Genomic DNA, 22,996 nt, shown 5'->3' on the forward strand with positions numbered 1-22,996 from the left:
AATTTTTCAAACCTCAATTGTATCAAAACTAAAGATATAATACATAATAGAGATAGGCCATTTAGTACATGTTCCAAGGAGAAACTTGATGCAAAGCATTATTTTTTACTATTTCATTGCATTTGATAGAAAAAGAGGACTTTGTGGCAAATAAATCAAGATTTTTATAGAAAATCCACAGCCTTTAATACAGAGATTTTTGTTATAAAATTTGAAACATAAATTACTCACTTGATTTTCTATGATGTGCTAGTGTTTATTTTTTACAAAAAGTTCTAAGTAACCTGTAAATTCCAAAACACCTCGTGCTGAGTCACTAAAGTAGAGCGCACCCTAAAAGGTGTACTTGATTTTGGTCATATTTATACTTGTCTTAACCAATAACTACATTTATAAACTTGTTTTTGAGGAAATCAATGCTAGCACTGCATGCAATAATCTTATATCTATCAGTCATCAAATTGCCAAATATGAGAGTACAAGGATAAAGGCTGTGGATTTTCTATAAAAATCTTGATTTATTTGCCACAAAGTCCTCTTTTTCTATTAAATGCAATGGAACAGTAAAAAATAATGCTTTGCATCAAGTTTCCCCTTGGAATATGTACAAAATGGCCTATATCTATTATTCATAATATCTGTAGTTTTGATACAATTGAAGTTTGAAAAGTTCGTACAAAAATGGCTACAGAAGGGTACATAAACCTTAAGTCCTGAAAAACTTCCAAATGTTTCAATTATACTGAGAGCTAAACTTATTCATTTTCTTGACTGAAGAAAAAGTGTTGTATGGTCAGCTAATTGACAAATTTTTAAATTACAAGATTTTCCATCTAATGTAATTTTTATACCTTTAAAATCTTTATTACTTCTAAGTCTTATTGCCATTAATTCTACTGTTATAACAAAAAGTAACGCTTAAATCGGACACCCTTGTCGTATTCCTCGATATATTTTGAACGGACCTGAGACCCACCCATTATTTAAGATACATCCCTTAATGTCATTATACATAGTTTCAACCCATCTGATAAAGCTACTTTTAAATCCAAACCGTTTCAGTGTTTCCGTCATGAAAGTCCATTCTAGTGAGTCAAAAGCTTTACTAAAATCTAAGAAAAGGATTGCTCCTTCTATATTAAATTTCTCAGAATAATCTATTATATCTTGAATTTGTCTGATGTTAAAACCGATATATCTATTTTTAACATATCCTGTTTGATCTAGACTAATAATAGATGGTAGTACTTTTTTAAGTCTCTGAGCTAACACATAAGCTAATAGTTTAGTATCAGTATTCAATAAAGTTATGGGACGATAATTATCTAATGAAAGAGGATCATTCTTTTTAAAAATTAGTGAAATTGCACCTTTCTTTTGTGAGTTTGTAAGTTCTTTTTTTTCATAATTATAATTAAATACTTTGACAACAATATTTTTTAGGCTCGTCCAAAATTGCCTATAAAATTCCACTGTCAGCCCATCAAGACCAGGGGATTTATTAAGCTTCATTTTAAAAATTGCTTCAGTGCATTCAATTTCTGTTACTTCCCCTTCACATTGATTACTATCTGAGTCTTTAAGCGTTTTTGTTAATTTTGTTTCATTAATATATGTTTTAACTTCATTATCACAAGGATTAGTTGACTCATAAAGTTTTTTGTAATATTTCACTTGTAGATTTAGAATGTTATCTTGATCAGTTGTTGCGAGCCCATTTTTTCATCATATAGTTCAGTTATAATCTTTTTTGTTTGACGACTTTTTTCTAGTCCCAAGAAGTAAGCACTATTTTTTCCCCTCTTCGAACCATTTTACCCTTGATCTTATTTTTTGTCCTTTAATTTTGTCTTTATATAAACACTCTAGATAATTTTCCACATTCTCAATTTCTTTTTGTAATTTATGATTTACATCTGTACCATTATTTGCTTTATTATTGAGATCATTTAGCTGTTTTTCTAGGATATTTATTTTATCTTTTTTTAATTTGGTTTTTCTTTTACAATAGTCTAAACTTGCATCTCTTACCTCTATTTTCAAATTGTCCCATAGTATCCCTAAATAGTCACAGTTAATTGATTCATTTTCATATCTGTTTATTAATTTGTTTATTTCATTTACATAGTCATCATTATTTAAAACACTTGAGTTTAATTTCCAGTAGCCACGCCCCTTATTTCCTCTTTCAGTATTAATTTTTAATGATACTGCATTATGGTCAGTTATTTTCGGTATTAAAGGTTTAATATCGCAGCTTTTACAATTGTTTTGTACTTCTTTTGAAATCAGAAAGTAATCGATTCTGGTGGCTTCTGATCTATCTTTCCTACACCAAGTAAATTGCCTAGGATTTTTATTTCTACTTCTCCAAATGTCTATTAATTTACACGATTTTATAAGCCCTTTTAAACCTGTAACTGGTTTATCAAATTGTTTAGAGAATTTAGTTTTATTTTTTGTATCAATTAATGACCAGATGTCGTTAAAATCTCCCCCAAGAATTGTTTGACCTAATCCATATTTATTTATATATGATTTAACTGTTTTGAAAAAAACTATTTCTTTCTCTTGATCTATTTGAAGCATATATATTTACTAGCGTGTAAATATTTTCATTTATTTCAATATTAATCAAAATAAATCTACCATCAGCATCTTTGTGCTCATCAATAATTTTAAAATTTATTCTATCTTTTATCCATATTGCTACTCCGCGTGAATTGCTTGTACCATCACTTCTGAAAATGTTTTTACCAAGTTCTTTAGACAAAGTATCTTGCATTTGTTTAGTAAAATGAGTTTCTTGTATAAAAATTATATCACATTTTTGTTGATTTTCCCAACTTACTATTTTATTTATTTTTTCTTTTTAGAAAATGTATGTGAAATAATAAATAGAGATTTAATTATTTTAAGAATTATCACTATGGCAAAGGGGATGACCCATGGGAACATCAATGGTTTCATAGAAAAAGTTTTGTAATAATTGTTTTCTGTTTGGTATAAAAATAAATAATCAAGATCCATTTTGTTACATCCGGTGATATGTTTATTTGGCAACAACCAATGGCAGTCAGTAGAGTATAAAAACATCCTGTGTTCGTCCTATTCAAACCAAGTCAAATGAGTTTCGTTAAAAAATACTTTTTCACTTTTAAGGTCTTGTAGAAAAATTTATTTGTGCAGTATTTAAACGCCTCTATCCATCTATCGAGGAATTTATTTTGCATGTACACATAAAAAAAATTCTATTTTTATTAAACACAATCAAAGGTTTGAACGTTGTTTTCAATTTAGACTTGTATATATAAATATGATTTTGGAATTGACCTAATATAAAACAACTATTTGAGTTTATATATCAAGGGTCAATTCAACGGTCATCTTTGATAGACGGTCTTCCTATGTTGCAGCCATTTCAATATTATAGACACAAAAATGTCCCAGAAATAAATTATTTGACCTTTATGTCATAGTTCAGGTTTCAGAAGTCATGGTGTTGTGCCAGAAATTGTGTTCTGGTAACATACACCTTAATGCCAAATATTATAAATTTAGGTCAAATGATAAAAAGTTTTTGTCCTGGACAAGACTGTTTGAAAAAAAAGGATACAAACCAGAATCAAACAAGAATGTGTCCCAAGTACACGGATGCCTCACTCGCACTATCATTTTCTATGTTCAGTGGACCGTGAAATTGGGGTCAGAACTCTAATTTGACATTAAAATTAAAAAGATCATATAATAAGGGACATATATACTAAGTTTCAAGTTGATTGGACTTCAACTTCATCAAAAACTACCTCGACCAAAAACTTTAACCTGGAGCGGGACGAACGAACGAACGGACGGATGGACGGACGAACGAACGAACGGAGCAACAGACCAGAAAACATAATGCCCCTCTACTATCGTAGGTGGGGCATAAAAAAGAAATATTAATATTAATATAAATTAAATTTCCCCTTATTGAAACAAGGACATTATATATTAAAACAAAGAAGTATAGACATGTATAGATGCACAGTCACCATATTTAAATCATGAAATTAGAAGACTTTTAAAACAATTCTTTCACATATATTTATTATACAATTTCAAAGAATGAAATTGAACTTCATATAACAGCAATAAATATATTGTATGTACATTAGAATAAATTAGATTTCATAAAACTACAAAATATCTGTATTTAAAACAATGCTAAAATATCACTTTAACATCAGTTGATATTGGATCCCTTTAAATAAATACAAAAGAACTTTGTTCTAATGTCTAATGTCTCTAATTGATCTGTTGAAGTGATGGAAGTTCATGTTGAAATCGTTGATTGGCACTGAATTTAAAAAACTCATTTAAATAAAATATAATTATTGATATGAACAATCTCTTTTAATTTCATAATAATTCAGAGAAAAATGCAGGCTGGTGAGAGCTTACAATGCAATATTCAATAAATTATTATTTCCAAGTGGCATAACTCTAATTAAATATTTTTTCACTAATTTTTAAATATCAGATACATTGCTTAAAACATATTCATAAATGAGGTCAAGGTAAGATGAACCCTGGCTGACAGACATGTAGACATAACAAGGATCCCATACACCAAATATATTTATCCTTTTATTCATAATCAGTATTTCACAAGATAAACAACTACATCTTTTTCAACTAGTCACTGAGCCATGAAAATGAGGTCACAGTCAATAAACATATAACAAACAAAATTATAATGTATCTACGTACAAGGTGTTTTATCTTCTGAACTTCCAAAAACATCCCAGTTTATCTCATTGCAAAACATTTGAGAAAGCTATACATAATAACTAATACATGTTAAACAAAACTACAAATACATATTGACACATAAGTTCAGTTTTACCTGCATGATTTGCAATATCAGTGCTAACTTTTGGCTTGCTCTTTAATTTAATACAACTTATATGCCACCATAACAAACGAAAGTCACATTCAACAGCATCACCATTTTCTGTAGTAATAAAATCATTACAGTATGTACAAAGAATAAATCCACCCTTTTGTTGTTTTTGTTTTACAATAGATAATAAATACAACCATGCAGATGAAGTGAAACTTTTTTGAACAATTGTCAAATCAACATAATCATCTAAACATCGGTAAGGTAATGAGTCCTCCGATAATCCAATCAAATCTTCTTCATCCAGTAATGTCCCTCCTGATGCCTTCATTACACTATCTACACTAACTAACCAACTAAGTATTTCTGAAGAAAATAAATAAGTAAGTTATACATAATGCACAATATGTATCCAAAAGGCAACATAAGGTTCAATGAGTGTAAACAATCATTGCAACAACTATTTCAAGAATTAGTGTTAAACCAAAAAGCTTTTATCCATTTATTTGAACAATTAAGGAATGACTGTAATATTTTTTCTGTCTATGCAGAAATAACAAAAAAAAATGGTGCACACTGAATAACGCACGTAGCGAGTTCTTTAACAGTGTGCACCACATTTTTTTCTAAATTTTTAAATCGTAGAAAACCATGTAAAAACGTTGATGACATATCGGTCACATGACTAAATTATATCTATTGGCTGATAACAAAATAACGTCAGCCAATCAGAAGACGCATTACATCCACAATTTAATTATTGGTGGATAGTTGTCTTTTTGGCAATCATACTTCATCGCTTGCATGTTTTAAAAACATAGTACAAAGGGTGAAAGTGATTTTGAAAGTAAACAGAAAAAACTAGTATCTAAGATAAACTTCCTAATTTGAGATCCTGCATTGTTTGCTTGCTTGAGTTCATGTATTGGTAGTTTATATACTGCAGGAAAACATTCTTTTGTCTTTTTCGACATCATCATCATTGTGAATGCTGGTGAATTGGCAGTTGTTATAACGTCACTTTCAGAACTAAAAGAACCTTCTTCACCTGTGTTATCGTTTGCAACTCTGACTTTGAGGACATAAGATGTTTTGGCTTTTAGACCACTGACACACACTATTCCAATAATGCATGGGTATGTTTTTTTGAAAATTTTCCAATAGCCGCCTGGAAGTTTTTTCATTTTTATCTGATAAAATTCCTCTTCGTCTAATTCCCTGTTAGTGTTCCATTTGAGTATGATATGATCTGATTTGTTTTCTTCTGTCACGTACGGTTTACCAAGTGTTTCCGATTTTTTTCCTGGAAGTAAGAACACAATTCAAACATATAATTTTGATACTATATTTTGCACGCTTTACCTTTTCTTAAGAAACTAGTATGATATGACCACTTTCTGGCCCTAAAAATCCAACAATAACAAAACATTGAATCTGATGTTCAAAGAAAAAGTTCAAGGTCTATCATATGACAATATTCATGTCTTTTTATTTTGTCCTGCATATTGATATTAATGCTTTGGGGATTCCGTATATCGTCAGATTATCGGAATTCCAATGGGGACTAACTGTGCACCACTTATTGCGGACCTGTTTTTGTATTGTTATGAGTTACAATTTATGACAAAAATAAGCAAAGACCCATCGAAACAACATCTGATAAACAAATTTAATAATACTTTTAGATATTTGGATGATATTTTGGCTCTCAATAATGACGACTTCAGTATGTATATTAATGAAATTTGCCCTGCTGAACTTACTTTAAATAAATCTAATACTAACAATGACCACTGCCCTTTTCTCGATCTTGATATCTATATTACTAATGGAAAGCTGAATACTAAAATTTATGATAAAAGGGATGATTTTTCATTTCCTATCGTTAATTATCCGTTTTGAGATGGTGACGTTCCCTTGTCACCATCTTACGGTGTTTATATATCTCAACTTGTACGATTCGCTCGTGTATGTAACAATGTTTTAGATTTTAACGAGAGAAATTTATGTATTACTGAAAAATTATTACACCAGGGTTTTCGATATCACAAACTAGTCAAAACATTCACTAAATTTCATTATCGGTATAAAGACATCATTCGTAAATATAGCTCAACATGCAGACTTCTAATACGTTTAGGTATTTCACATCCAATTTTTTATGAAAATATTCTTTATAAAGCACAAAGGTGTCGGTATTCACCTCAGAAACTTACAAAACCTTTGTATAGACTTATTAGGAAGGGATATACTTACGATACTGTTGTCAAGTCATTAAAGATTGCATATTTTGGCGTTAATATTGAGTCACTGATAAGGTCTTTGCATCGGAACTAAACACATTTATTCTAAAAACAGTTGTTGTAATAACACGGGTTGTGTTCTTCTCATATATGTTATGATGGTATGATACTAAACCCATAACGGGAAGGATTGTGCCTGATGTTCATATGATGAAATCATAATCTTTCAGTCAGTTTAATTGAAGTCTGGAGCTGGCATGTCAGTTAACTGCTAGTAGATCTGTTGTTATTTATGTATTATTGTCATTTTGTTTATTTTATTTGGTTACATCTTCTGACATCAGACTCGGACTTCTCTTGAACTGTATTTTAATGTGCGTATTGTTATGCGTTTACTTTTATACATTGGTTAGAGGTATAGGGGGAGAGTTGAGATCTCACAAACATGTTTAACCCCGCCGCATTTTTGCGCCTGTCCCAAGTCAGGAGCCTCTGGCCTTTGTTAGTCTTGTATTATTTTAATTTTAGTTTCTTGTGTACAATTTGGAAATTAGTATGGCGTTCATTATCACTGGACTAGTATATATTTGTTTAGGGGCCAGCTGAAGGACGCCTCCGGGTGCGGGAATTCCTCGCTACATTGAAGACCTGTTGGTGACCCTCTGCTGTTGTTTTTTATTTGGTCGGGTTGTTGTCTCTTTGACACATTCCCCATTTCCATTCTCAATTTTATTTAACATTTTGAAATGTATCATTAATTGTCGAATTTTCCGCATTTTTGGATCTTGAAATGATCCGTAGATAACTTAGATATGACGAAAATCTAAAAACAAAAAGTTATTTTGCTACAAAATGTATTTTACAGAGATATAAATGTGTGTATAATATTATTTTGGTTAAAGTAGATGCTCATATCTATATTGTTAAAAAAACTATGTGCGAATTGTTTACTTCAGGTCAAATAGATCGATTTCATAATTAAAAAGTATATAAAATTGCAATGACATTACAAGTGCCTTTTTTTACTATATTAGTCCGTTCATTCATCAATGAATTTACATAGTAACTAAATTTTGAAAGGCTTGAAGGTTTTTGTTACTATGTCTGCGATTGCAGGGACCAATTTCCTTACCTCCTCCATTTTCTCTCAAGGTCACAAGGTCTTATCAACTCAAAACGATTAATCGTATGCTTAAAAAACTTCCTTTTTATTTTGCATTTATAACTTTTGACAAAATTTGGAGGGATATACTTTGGCATAAGACAATAACTTACTGTTAATCAATGTAAATGGGAAAATGTTAAATGTTAATGATACAAAATATGAACAGAAATATAAAATGGGGTAAGGCAAAAGGAAAACATGTCCACATTTTACTTTGCAATGTTTTAAAATGAATCAGAAATTATTTTAGACAAAAAACTGTAAATGCCTATTCACAGTAGAAATAGGACATCAACTTGATATATTTCAGAATATCTTTTTAATCATTATATACAGATGATAATGTTTTGGTGGCCGAAACACCACAAAATCTTCAAACACATTCATATATTTTGCATGCATACTGTAAAAGAAGGACATTTAAAGATAATGTATCTAAAACCAAAATATTATGTTTTCTTGCGGATGTCAATTTACATTTTGATTTTGAAAATCAAAAGATAGAAATCGTTTTGGTATTTTAATTCCAAAAACAGTAAATTACAAAAAGGCCCTTAAATCTTTAAAAAGGAACAAAAGCGACGTACGAGATAAAATTTGAAGAAAATTCCATATCTTATCAGTTTTTTGTCAGTTAGATTTTTTTGATAGAGTAGTCAAAGCGGTTCTGTTACATGGATCAGACATATGGGGATTCAGTAACGATGATATAATCAAAACAGGTTCATCTTATAAAGACAAAAGTAGAATAAGGGTGTTCAAAAGTCAAAAACCAATTGAGTTGCTACTCCCAAATTGTACGAAATAGTGTGAGATAGGATGTTTTCAACTTAATATCGATGTAAACTTACGAATGAGATCTTACTAGTTGAAATTGATTATTTAAGGTCAACTTATGAAGTTCAATAAAATAGTGTTCCTTGTCTTAACGTGGAATTTTATTGTAGGTCCACGTCATAAAAAAGTTATATATTTTAAGTTTTCCCTTTCCCCATATCGCCTTGATGAAACGATATGATTTCTTATCCTTTTTGTTGTTGTTTTTGATTTATTATCTTGTAAGGTTTCAGTTAATTTTGGATATTTAAATACGCTTACGTCGTACATCACTGAATAGACAATTTTGTGGAAAAACACATCTAGTTCAGTAAACAAATGTACCTTTTGCTTACGTTTGCTTCAAGGGGAAATGGTTTATTGATGCTTAAATACGGTTTTTAGTTAATGATGATCCACTTGGTGTTAAGGTAAATCAACTCTCAACATTAGACTAAGTTTAATAAGATTCAATAACATATTATTATATGCAAATTACCACAAGGTGAGATTGTACATCTGGACGCAGTTCCAGTTTTGCTTCCTGTCTTTCTTGATATTGACTCTCAGTGTTTTCTTTGTTGGCGACATCGTGATCTCATCTGCAAATTGAAACGATCTACTGGAACTTGTGATCTAACTTTTATTACAAGAATTCCTCCTCTTCTCATCATCATCATCATTTAATTTGTTTTGATATTTGGTCCATATTGTAATAAAATTTTGATTAATAGACTAATACGACACTTACCAATCTATTCATATTATGAGCATTATCAAGCTTTGTATTTATGTTTAAAATGGTTTTCGTCATAATCATTCTAAAAGCATAATCCACACAGCTATGGTTAAGACAGAAAAAACTGGGTCTTCATTTAATGTAGGAACTTTATGTCAACGTATATCAGCAGCATAACATATTGAACAAATACAAAATGAAGACCCGAAAGATATTGACGTATCACAATTTTACAAACTATCGGTCCTAATCGTTTCGGATAAGAATTATAAAATCTAACACTAGTTGCACACACTTTTAACCTTCGAAATTTGTTATCATTCTATTAACTGTTTTTAGGTCAATACAACTCCTGGTTGACTAACCCAGAATACATACTTGTAGAGGCGTACGAAATAGACTCTTCTGAAATAATCAACCTTATCCCGGATCAAATTGAATTGCAAGAGTTGAAACCTCTGTTTCTTAATAATTTCCTCATTTGTATACGAAAAATATGAGATAAGTATCTTTCAAATCATGTATGTACAAAGCACTGAATAATTCTATTATCAAATTATCGGATAAAATAATTCAAAATGAAGAAGAAAGTGTATCCAAAAATTGTATTTTAGATTATTCCCTATAACTTACTTTGATAATTTTTCTATTTCATCTTCTTATAACAATACTGCTGAGTCTTCGATCTTATGTAAATGAAAATCAATACATTTTCGGATTAAATAAATTCTTAATGGAAAGTCTTTAACTGTTGAGATACTACAAGAATTCAATAGAACAGACCCTTATTCAATCGATCGAACATTATTTTTGGCAATACATGATGTTACATTGGACGTTGATTAGATTTAAAATATTAGCACTTTCCTTTTTTTCGGAGTCCGATAGTTAATTATTTTAGAATTTACAAGTTGAACTTCTAAATTAGTATACAGTTTACGCTGCTTTTTTAAAAAACCCGATTGCGGAGTGCATAAATGCAGAGTAACATCAAAAGTCATACAACCAAATGAAACATCATAGGTCTATTTGAAAATAATCTTTGCAAATGACTTAAACATGTTAAAGAAATTTTATATTTATCTATTTACTCAAGAAGTCTTTATACACAGTTGTTTTCCAATGATCAAATAAGGGCATCGGTGGTCGAGTGGTCTAAGTAGCAAATACTAAAATCACTAGTCAGTAACACTGGATTGTAAGTGTGAACCCTGCTACTGCGGGTGCATTAGACTTCAATTTTAATTGACTATGATTGTCAGTTTTCCTACCAAAAATTGGTGGTTTTCTCCGGGCATCCCGGCTTACTCCACAAAAAAAATAGTGGGTGCCACGAAATAATCAAAGAGCGGTGCTTTAAAGTGGCGTTAAAAAGACAGAAAACCAAATCAAACCACTGATAAAATCTCACAATAACAAACTGATAAAGAAAACAATTTGATATACAAAATGCCAGAAGGATCATGGCTTCATATAAGAAGATAAAGAGACGCTTGATGCTATGAATGCCCCATTTCAGAATGTATTTAAAATAATAATTTGAAAGTGTACACCAAAGCGTTGTGATTGGTAAAAACGTCCTTAACAATAGAAATTCAACCAATGACTTGACGCTGTTTTCATTTTGGGGTTCAAACAATAAAATTACCCATAGTGCTTTAGATTCTTAAACAGCCTATTGATCCGAAGCTAGCACATAAACACTCAGTCGAAATTTCAGGATTGATAAAAAAGCTAAATTTGAGATTAGACTTTCGCGGTATCGTACAGTCTTAAAATTCGATTATGATGATGCTTATCAGTTTAACAAAACAATAATTCGCTCGGCCAACCAATTGATATCGTGATAGAAAAAAAATGTATGTATTGCCGAAAATTAACATGTGTTTCATAGATTTTAGTTTCAGATCATCTGTATGAAGAATCGATCAAGATATGAAGCAAATCTTCTTGTGTCATTTTCTTCTTAATCTTTAGGTTTGCTAGAACTTATGGGATGCTTCGTGAGTTATTATATATCATATATCTGAACGTGAAATAAAATAGATGTTAAAACAATGAACTAGCAACATATTTGCCAACACATATTTTAATGCATAAAAGTTAATGAAAATGTACAAAAGATCAAAGGGATAGCATAAAACTTTGACGAAAATCAAATCAATAAAGATACAAAGATATCACTCCCCCCAAAAACAAATCAACGCACATATCATATGTCAATTAGAATCAATCGTTTTCTTTTGTAGAAGAGAGTTATGCTGAAAAATCACCTAATGAGAAGTATGAAGTTGTCCGATATAATGTACGAGTTACAAGGTCAGTTTGTTATAACTAGTCTTACCTTTATTATTTATTTACTTATTATCTTGTTTCTCCGTTTGCATTTGTTAACGACTTGAATCAATTTGAGAATTTGATATATACACAGTTAAACGATATCCAAATGTCAAAAAAGTGAGAACAATAATTGAAAAAATATATCAACCTGTCAAATGGAATCAGTATTTCGTGCACATTATATACAAGCATAATTCATCGATTGCACCTGCCATGATTTATAAAATAGAATTAGGCTGGTTTGTATAACATAAATATCACGTCATTACCAAAACTTTACTCCCTGAAAAACATATTTGAAAATATGTGATGCCACCTTTAAATTACACAGTATACTACTATACCTTTTCTTATCATAATTATCATCATTAACCATTGTTAAATGTCGATATAAAAATTTGTGGTATACCAGAAAGACTAATCGAATATTAACCCAATGAGAACTTAAAATTTAACGTGTCGTGAATTAATGACTCTTTATGATAATGACAAATTTCTAACTATAAAGCGAGAAATTACTATAGGTTTTCCGAAGTAGACTATTTACCAGCTTGTTAATAAAATGAGCAACACGACAGGTGCCACATGCGGTGCAGATCTGCTCAACATTCCGGAGCATCTGATATCACCCAAATTTTTTGGTCGGGTTTGTGTTGCTGTTGTACCTATTTTGTGACAATTGTAACCTATTATGTCTGTTTGTTTTGTTCACACGTCGTTGTCAATATAATGGAATAGGATGCGACTGTCATACAAGTGAGAGGTTTAGCTAGCTTTCAAACCAGGTTTAACCCACCATTTTCTACGTAAGAAAAGTGTCTGCACCAAGTCAGAAATATGACAGTTGTTATATATTCGTTTGATGTGGTTGAGCTTTTGATTTTACCATTTGATTAAGAACTTTCCGATTGAATTTTCCTTGAAGATCAGTATTTTGGTGATTTCCTTTTTTTCTTTTGCATAAGTGAGTTTAAAGTATACAAAAAGGCTTCATTTATAAAACTCGTATTCTTATTGGTTCTGCAATATGCATGTAATATATATGTAGGAACATATATCTATCTCCATCTTTGACAATGATTGAAACACTTATTTCACAACATGTGATGAACATGCAATATTGTTATTCCTCTTTTTTTATGATTATTATTTTTTGGGTAAAGACTATGTTAAACAATCTTGAAAATGATATACATGTAAATAGACATTAAAATAGAAAAGAAAGGTGGATGATACAAAAGGAATATTTAAAAAAAAAATGTAAATACCCAAGCATCTAAAACAAACTAAAGACTGACCTTAACGACCCTATTAATATTGATGTTAATCTCATGAACAGATGTCTCGAAAGTGTTATAGATTCTGCTTCATATGTGACACGAGTTATGTTGTACAAAACTATATGATAAGTATGAATTGGGGATGGACAATTAGAAAAAAATAGAACGGGATTATATTATGCATAATAACGATTGTTTGAACATTAGGTAAGAGAAAACAGTTATTTCGTAGTGCATATCTTTTAGACAATAAATAAAAATAAAATTAAATACCAATTGTTCAGAGAACAATTGAAAGTCTTTCCACATCAAAAAAATTTTGAAAAGAAGATAGATTTTTCATACTGATGTGATAAATAATGGTTTAGTTATAATTATGAGTGAAATAAGGGAGATATTATGCTACTTCCGGTGAAATAAATACCACTTCCGGTCTCATATGATAGCTGTTTTTACACTGATTCCAAAAATATAAAGTTTCTTTATACTTTTGAATGTAGAATGGGAAATAATTGGCCACTTCCGGTTTGTTGGGAGTCATTTTTAGTCTTCAGTGATCAGTTTATGTAGCTATATGAAAAAAAATATATGGATTCTGAGTACTTTATATGAAAACATTGCAAAAAAGGCTACTTCCGGTTTTCTCAAGGTCTTTTCCGGTAGTCATTTTTCAAGGTCATGTATCACCTAACTTTTTTACAAGGTGAAATGGCCTTATAATGAACTTAATTGAAGTTATAATCAAATAACCTCATATCAAGACATTTCAGGGGCACTAACTCCAAGAAGATGCCATCAAATTGTATAAGAGTTAATGTAGCTTATCTTCGCTACAATCGAGCAGACATTTTGCACTTGTTCTTTTATATGTATCTTTCGAAGTGTCGGTGAAAATGCAAAAACAAGGAAAAATCAAAATTGAGAACTTGACCTTGACCTTTGACCTTGTCCTTATTTTCTAAGTTAGGACCTAGGGGCCTCAAATAAAAACATTCCAGGGTTATATAGTTAACTGTTTATGAGTTTAAAAAACATACCAACAAATTTATTTTGTAAAATGTCTTCGAATCGCTTCGATCCAAATTAGCCAAAAAATCCTGAGGATGTGACGAACAATTTGTAAACGAAATTTTGTCGCTATCTTTTTTTGTTGCGAGGGAGATGCACACAGATGATAAACAGTGATTAGGGAGATAACTCTTACAAAGAAAACGGTTCGCCTTAGCAAGGTGAAATTTAAAAGCGCATAAACTGTACGATATCATATGAGAAATATCTAAGCGACATTGTTATGATATTGTAATTATTGTATTTATTAATGTTGGCCTGATTTGTGTTGTGTGGCCTGATAGTTGTTTACAGAATAATCTTAGAACTGTGCAGTTTAGAAATCAATGGAGCAATTACAGAATGATTGGAACTTTCCAGAATGATCATAATAAAAGACGTGTTATATAAACTTCTACATTTTTCTAGAAACTTCCGTTGTCACTTTCTAGGACGTTCCATTATAGACTGTTCTAGAATTTTCCATGACAACTATATATATATACAGACACTAAAGTTAAACACTCACTCTTGGACTTAGACATCGATAGACATTAATATTCATAGCATTTGGATTGAAACTTTAATTCTACAAACGACATCATACTGGATTTTGACTTTAGTAGTGAACGTAATATTCAGATTGGATTCCAATAAATACTATTTTATATGTTTAATTGGTGTTTCAGAAAGAGGTCAGGTGCTCTTGTTCATTCATAAAATTATCGTTCATTCATAAATTTATCGTAAAATAAAAATCACTACACAGGTTATACGTGTAGTGTAAATGACCCCCTGTAATCTAAAAATAGCGGTCTCACTGATAACGACAAGAAGAACTTTTAGCGACAAGAAGCGTCAAGAACGGACAAGAAGAATAAATTAAGCGACAAGAAGACTATTTAGCGACATGAAAACTTCTCGTACCGTATGAGGATGACACATATCAAATGAACAATTATGTGTGGGACTTAGTTTTAAGAAATGATGTCAAAGTAACACTATGAAAATATTTTTAGTAAGCTGAAATATATATTTATTTTTTACATGTTTATGTCTTGTAAGTTTTTTTTATTTCTGCCCCATTTTTCAACATTAGCGTCTCGAAAGGTGAAATGTTTTAACTGAATGGTTAATTTAAATTGATCATGAAAATTGTTAAAATTAGATAAATAAAAGTAATTATTGCCCAGTTACAAACACTACCAGGGGATAATCCATAATTACCCCCAATTTTAGCCTGGTAAACTTGTTGTCTCCTTGTGAAATATAAAACATATTAAAAATGATTTCCTACTTAGGTCTTTTGTTGATATAAAGTCAAAACCTGCTTTTCACTAGACAACCATGTCCTGTCAGGTTTAATTCTTATATATGTAGATGAAAAATAAAAGTGTCCCAAAACATTAACATGGCAGCAATTGCTTTTACAGCCTTTAAGGCTTTGATTGTTTTTACAGAAGAGTGTCCACCATGCACTTGCACTGCACTATAATAATAGTAGAATAGAATTATCATATATACAAATAGATGAAAATGATATTTATCGGTCGTCCAACTGTCTATATCAATCTGCTCAGCTCTTAATAAAACTCCATATCACGGCTTTGTGACGTCAAATACGTTGACCTGGCCTTAATAACTTTGACCCGGACATATCAGCGACGTCATAATGTTTGAACCGACGTTGATAAGTTTGACCCGAACTTATCAAGACAATACTTCCAAAGCACGCAAATGCAGTCCGATAAATCGATTATCAGGTTATCGGCATATTAATATTGTAAAATATCAGCTGCTCGACATAATATGAAGGCTTTTTGATCTCGTTCGCTGCGCTTACTCGACAAAAAGCTTAATATTATGTCTCGCAGCTGATATTTTACGATATCAACATGCAGACAACCTGATAATCGGTACATACATGCAATCGTAATATTAATAATATATATAACAACAAACCAGTGTATTCTCTACGACTATTATTATACAAGTATAATAGTCCAAGGTATACTGATTTCTTGCACTACAAAATAATAGTTATTACAGTGAGGTTGAATTTCCTGTCATTTATTCATCATCCAAACACGAACTTGTATCAGAGAAAAATATCTCTGTAAATTAACCCAAGTTTCAGGTATAGAGATGTGATCTGTTTCTGTGACATGTGCTTTTGACCATCCACAAGAACCTGCGCTCATCCGATGTTCAGTACTTCAGTACTTTGATTAAAATAATGATGTGCCGCAAATCCTTTTTATGGACATTTAATTGTGTATTTAGCTATATTTATCGAACCATTCGCGTTCATAACTAAACGCATCGAAGCTTACCGTTTATATTTATGAGTTTAGATTTATGAGTTTGACTGTTTCTTTGGTATTTTTCGTCCTTCTTTTATTACCACTGGGTTGATGTCTCTGCTGGTGGACATTTTGTCCCCGAGGACATCATCCTCCCAGTAGCAAAACAACAATTGCATGAACTTACGAAGATCAAACAGGAAACTGGCTCGAACGTCGCCCAGTATAAAAAGGTCCGAAACAGACGTCACCATGGACATGGTGTCGTCTGATATGGCAGGTGTCCCCTCATCACCAGACATGACAAATATCTGAAACACGACTCATTCAGATCATCGTCCTAGTGACAATAGCAATATTACACATATACAGCCATGTTCAGTTCTCCTTAAAGACATTTTGGTTTTTGATGAGACAGTACAACACTGTTGCATTTCAAAATGTGAGACCAAAGGCTGCAAAACATGTGATATTTTAATTACAGATGCTGAATTCACTAGTAATTTGACCAAGAAGTCATATTTTACCAGAAGTTACGATGATCTGAATTGTAAATCGATAAATGTCGTCTACGGATTAGAGTGCAACCTTTGCGGATTGGTATACGTCGGTGAAACGAAAGGAAGGGCTAAACAAACGTATGTGCGGTCATAGATCAGACATTAACCTCAATGCTAACGACATTCTATACCAGCATTTCAATCAGCCCGATCATTCCATCGTTTCTATGACAGTTCGCATTATCGAAAAGATATACCATAGCTCTAACAATCCTAATCTTTCAACGACTCTCCGTAGACAAAAAGAAGACTACTGGATTAGACAATTGGGAACTGCAACACCGTATGGCTGCAATGACAAAATTGATGGTATAGGTATTCTATCTAGTCCTTCGTGTAACTCGGTGAATGTGATGAATATTTTCAACTCGACTCCTCGACGTAGACACAGTCATGGTCATCGTCATTATATTCTCTGCATGATGTCTCTATTAATGACTTGCTGTCATTCATACAAAAGCCCTTAGGTATTCATCACATTCGCACGAAACTTTATTCATTACCCCTTTCAAAACTTCATTCTCTGTTCAATTTATGTTTGGAATCCACTGTTACAAACCCTCATTCAAACCAATACAAACTTCAAGCTATAATTTTGGATATTGCAAGTCACAGACTTTTCAAGCCAGTTCGCATTGGAAAAGATGAAAAAGAGAAAAGATCTTTTCTAAATCTTTCCTTTGCCAACAAAGGTCTCGATGGCGTCAACCTAGGCAATATCCTTCATCATAAATTAGTTCAATCGAAAATATCTCCTTATTTTAAATACCAATCTGTACCAATAATTTCTTATACCTATACCAAACCTATTGCAACTAAAATTTTCAATTACACACGCGTTTTGCAGAATCTCGATATTGACGACTTCAAGTCTAAACCTCCTGATTGCACTTGTGTTAGTTCCCAATTCATATATAATCCTGCTGGCCACGTTATTACCGGTGACCTTAACATTGTTAATAACACTTCTCTACGAAATGTGTTATCGAAACCCTAAATCCATCAATTGGAAATACAACTTTAAAATTTTGATGGACTTAGTCGAGAATTATGCCAGGCAATGAGCTAAACGTGAAAAGGAAGACGTAGACACTCTATCCGAATGGATTAAGGCAGTGAGGTCGTTAATACAAACCAGAATCAATAAACTGAATGGGTTCATCAATGCCCATGCTACGTCAATCTTTAAAGACCCAAATGTTGCTAAACACTCATCCGACCTCCATGATAAATATGTTGTTGTCCCCACAGACAAAGCCACAAATAACATCGTTTTTGTCTGAAAAAGTCACTACATTAATTGCTTGATAAACGAATTAGGTGTAGACAATTCACTTGGAAACTCAACATATACCCTCACGACACTTACCAAAGAGGAAATCCTGGATAATCATAGGTCTGTTCTTTGTTCCTTTGGTATTTCAACCGAAGATGAAGAACTGGATCTTCCATCACTGTATTGGATACCTAAACTACATAAGTGTCCTTACAAACAACGGTATATTGCTGGGTCTTCCAAATGCTCCACGAAACCTCTTTCTAAATTATTAACATATATGTTATCAGCAATCAAAGACGGGCTTCAAAGTTATTGTGAAACTGCCTATTCTAGAGGTGGCGTGAATCAGATGTGGATACTTAAAAATTCCAAAAATCTTTTAGAGTACATATAATCTAACTCTCTTTCATCTCGTAACAGTATTAAAACATTGGACTTTTCTACTCTTTACACAAGTATTCCACATTCCAAACTAAAAGACAAATTGAAAGAGTTGGTATTACTTTGCTTCATAAAAAAGAATGGCCAACGTAGATACAAGTATCTTGTCTTAGGGAGGGATAAATCATAATTTGTAAAGAATCACTCTGATTCAAACAAAAAATTCTCTTAAACCGATATTATCAAGATGCTTAATTTCTTGATTGACAACATATTTGTAACGTTCGGAGGACGTGTTTTTCAACAGACTGTCGGTATCCCAATGGGAACAAACTGTGCCCCTCTACTTGCCGACTTGTTTCTTTATTATCATGAGGCTGACTTCATGCAGGAACTTCTTAGGAAGAAAGATAAGAAGTTAGCAATATCCTTTAACTCTACTTTCCCCTATATAGATGACGTTCTTTCACTAAACAATTCAAAATTTGGTGACTATGTGGAACGCATCTATCCCATCGAATTGGAGATAAAGGATACTACAGATACAGTTAAGTCGGCTTCATATCTTGACTTACATCTAGAAAATCAATGAGGGTCGGTTGAAAACAAAACTTTACGACAAAAGAGATGATTTCAGCTTTCCACTTGTGAACTTTCCATTTCTAAGTAGCAACATTCCAGCAGCACCTGCAGACGGGGTATATATCTCCCAATTGATACGATATTCCCGTACTTGCATTTCCTATCATGATTTTCTTGATAGAGGGTTACTGCTCACAAGGAAGCTATTAAACCCAGAGTTCCAAATGGTGAAGTTGATATCATCCCTTCGTAAATTTTACGGACGACATCACGAATTGGTTGACCGTTATGGAATAACCGTTTCACAAATGATATCGGATATGTTCCTTACGTCGTAACTACAATCCCCTTCCCTTTCATGAATGTGACCTACCGAATTAGACTATTAACCGGATTTGTAATCACATAAGCAACACGACGGGTGCCACATGTGGAGCAGGATCTGCTTACCCTTCCGGAGCACCTGAGATCACCCCTAGTTTTTGGTGGGGTTCGTGTTGTTTATTCTTTAGTTTTCTATGTTGTGTCATGTGTACTATTGTTTTTCTGTTTATCTTTTTCATTTTTAGCCATGGCGTTGTCAGTTTGTTTTAGATTTATGAGTTTGACTGTCCCTTTGGTATCTTTCGTCTCTCTTTTATACCATATATCCCGCAATAATATTCAGTGAATTTATGACTCTCCGTTTGGAAAATAAGATGAGGTTTCTAATTTATACGAAAATCGTTGAAATATTGAACAAAAAGATAAATTCATATCAACAACTGTGGATAAAGAGATCTCATAAACATGGTTAACCCCGCCGCAATTTTGCGCCTGTCCGAAGTCAGGAGCCTCTGGCCTTTGTTAGTCTTGTATGATTTTTAATTTCAGTGTCTTGTGTATAATTCCGAGTTTAGTATGACGTCCATTACCACTGTACTAGTATACATATTTTTAAGGGGCCAACTGAAGGACACCTACGGGTGCGGGAGTTTCTCGCTACATTGAAGACTCATTGGTGGCCTTGGGCTGTTGTCTGCGCTATGGTCGGGTTGTTGTCGCTTTGACACATTCCCCATTTTCTTTCTCAATTTGATGCATAACGCACACTCTTAAAGTAGAGCAAAACAATTTCCCATAAAACTAGATACACCGTATGTATATAGCATTTTTACACCAATCAATATATAAAAATCCAAAGTTTGTTAGAAAGGTCAAACTTTTAATCTTCTTTATTTTTTCAAAATGCATTTCATTGATGCGTTTTGTTTTAATCTGTGTCAAAAAAGCGTTTACCAGGACGTAATAAGTGTTTGTACATAACGTACTAGGTGTTTGCACATAACGTAATAGATGTTTGGGCATGATGTAATAGGCATTTGCACATAACTTATATGGTGTTTGTACATAATGTAAGCGGTATTTGCACATAGCATAATAGTGTTTGCACATAATGATGTAGTTATTATACATAACTTAATAGGTATTTGCACATAACGCAATAGGTGTTTGCACATAAGGTAAACTATGTTTGAACATAGGGTGAACGATGTTTGCACATAAGGTAAACAAGGTTTGCACAAAACGTATAAGTTGTTTGCACATAATGTAAAAGGCATTTGCACATGACGTAATGAATGCTAACAGAGAGTATCAACTGTACGGCAAAACGCATATGAATTATACCATGATGTATTATGTTTTTCACTGGAGATACATATGTATAAACACAAAATAACGCCAAAAGACTATAATATCATGAGATTTACATAGAACAAAGGTGTATCAAAACAAAACGTTTAGAACATTTGACATAACAATAACGCTTGACGCAATTATTAACTGACTTACGTAAAAGAAGAATAGACACAAGATAGATAAAATATGAGAGAATGTAAAGGTAGTTGATTATAAAGTTTCGAAGTATTCACAGAATATATAGTAGTTACAGCATATTGTAATGCATATTTTACACAACAAAGTTTAGCAATGACACATCATACAATTGTTTGACCAAACAAATTACTAATTTGACATAACACATACATGACAGATATGCCGTGTCAGGAAATAAAGGCATCTGCACATAACATAAAGAAGAAATGACAGGACGTAAGGGCAAACCGACAAAACACATTAAATATTTACACTATAAGACAGTTCCGGCGTTCCATAAGTTTGCATAGAGTGTTCTATATGTATGAATTTGCTTGACCTAATTAAGAATAAAATGAATGTAGACAGTTAGTTCTTTCTTAAAGACCAATGTTGGATGATTATGTAGAATTGTACAAAAAGAAAAATATCGTTGCATCGCATATCGATTCGGCTATAAAACCGTAACCTGGATATATAGTGAATCACATTAACAACACTCAAAAGGCATATACAGTTGTACAATGTTCGTTAAGAGTTATGTTCAAAAGTCAGGGTTACCTTTTTTTTTTGTTATTTGTATATACTGGATGTTTGGTTATTACATTGTAAACTTCTGTTCATAAAATATCATTATTTACCTTTAGCTTTAATTTTATAAGTACATTTATTTGTGTTCTGGAAATGCTTTTGTTATATTATTTAGTTAATACACATCGTGATTTCTTAAAGCAACTTGCTAATCGGCTTCCCAGAAATTTCAGAAACAGGTGTCCTAACGTATTCAAATAATTTAACATACTTAGCATCATACCTTTTGAAATGATTATTTATTATATAATGTTCATATGCTTGTGTTTGCTAAGTTTGCCAGTACAATGAAAACACTTAGATGCCGATTAACAACAGTTCTGACGTTTTTGTCAGATTTCCTCACCAACTATAAAGAGAATGGAATAAGCGACAAAAATTGAAATGGCAACATTAGATGTCTTTATAAGTTTTTAATACTTTTACATTGCTTTTGAAATACAAATATAATTACACCTACTTTTAATACAAAAGTATAATAAAAGTGCTAAGCTGCAAGGTGACTTAAAAACTGAAAAGTCCATACACATCGTAAACTATTAACAAAATAAAACGTAAGATTTTATCACCCAGCGGACAATTTGAAAAAAAACACATTTCTTATTAATAGTTTCATTCAAGCATTTTCTGATTGTTGATGGCTCCGTTATGGTAACAAAATTTGCAGATCAACAAACAGAAATAGTACGTAAGTTTGACAATAATAATGTCTTCAGTAATTTTGAGTTTTCCTTATATCTTTACAGACTCCAACAACACGAACAATGACCAACACCCATATCGCATAGCAAGCTAAAAAAAGTCTTGATATTACAAACTATTCAAACGCCATGACGTGATCATGAGCACACCCAATTAGAACAACGCGATAATCTAAATGAGAACATGGACAAAACATATCGACTTTATGTTCTGCCTTAGAAAACTT

This window comes from Mytilus galloprovincialis, chromosome 12 (assembly GCF_965363235.1).
Source record: "Mytilus galloprovincialis chromosome 12, xbMytGall1.hap1.1, whole genome shotgun sequence".
Classification (NCBI taxonomy): domain Eukaryota; kingdom Metazoa; phylum Mollusca; class Bivalvia; order Mytilida; family Mytilidae; genus Mytilus; species Mytilus galloprovincialis.